We start from the raw sequence: 531 nt of genomic DNA on the forward strand, positions 1-531 counted from the left end.
TATCTGACTTCTTACAGATATGTGATACTGTCAAGACCAATGGAGTAAATCCTGAGGTTTACAAGCTTATGCTCTTTCCTTTTGCTGTTAGGGACAGAGCTAGGATATAGTTGGATTTCCAACCTAAAGAAAGTCTTGACATATGGGAGAAGGTAGTCAATGCATTCTTGACAAAGTTCTTTCCACCTCAGAAGTTGAGCAGACTTAGGGTGGAAGTTCAAACTTTCAGACAGAAAGAGGGTGAATCCCTCTATGAGGCCTGGGAGAGGTACAAGTAACTGATCAGAAGGTGCCCTCCTAACATGATCTCAGACTGGACCATGCTAGATATCTTCTATGATGGCCTCTCTAAGATGTCCAAGATGTTATTAGACCACTCTGCTGGTGGATCACTCCACTTGAAGAAAATGCCTGAAAAGGCACGAGCACTCATTGACATGATTGCAAACAACCAATTCATGTACACTTCTGAGAGGAACCCCATGAACAATGGGGTAGCTCAGAAGAAAGGAGTTATGGAGGTAGACACTC

The 531-nt window shown here is 43.1% G+C and overlaps 1 non-coding gene across 1 annotated transcript; it reads right to left on the bottom strand.

Moving 5' to 3' along the window:
- Positions 1 to 200: 200 nt before the first annotated feature.
- Positions 201 to 309, bottom strand: LOC148548231 (small nucleolar RNA R71). The gene has a single exon (XR_015897241.1). It is a non-coding gene; the product is annotated as a small nucleolar RNA R71 (small nucleolar RNA).
- Between the last annotated feature and the right edge of the window lie 222 nt (positions 310 to 531).

This window comes from Arachis ipaensis, chromosome B8 (genome assembly GCF_059453495.1).
Source record: "Arachis ipaensis isolate K30076 ecotype BB chromosome B8, ASM5945349v1, whole genome shotgun sequence".
Classification (NCBI taxonomy): Eukaryota; Viridiplantae; Streptophyta; class Magnoliopsida; order Fabales; family Fabaceae; genus Arachis; species Arachis ipaensis.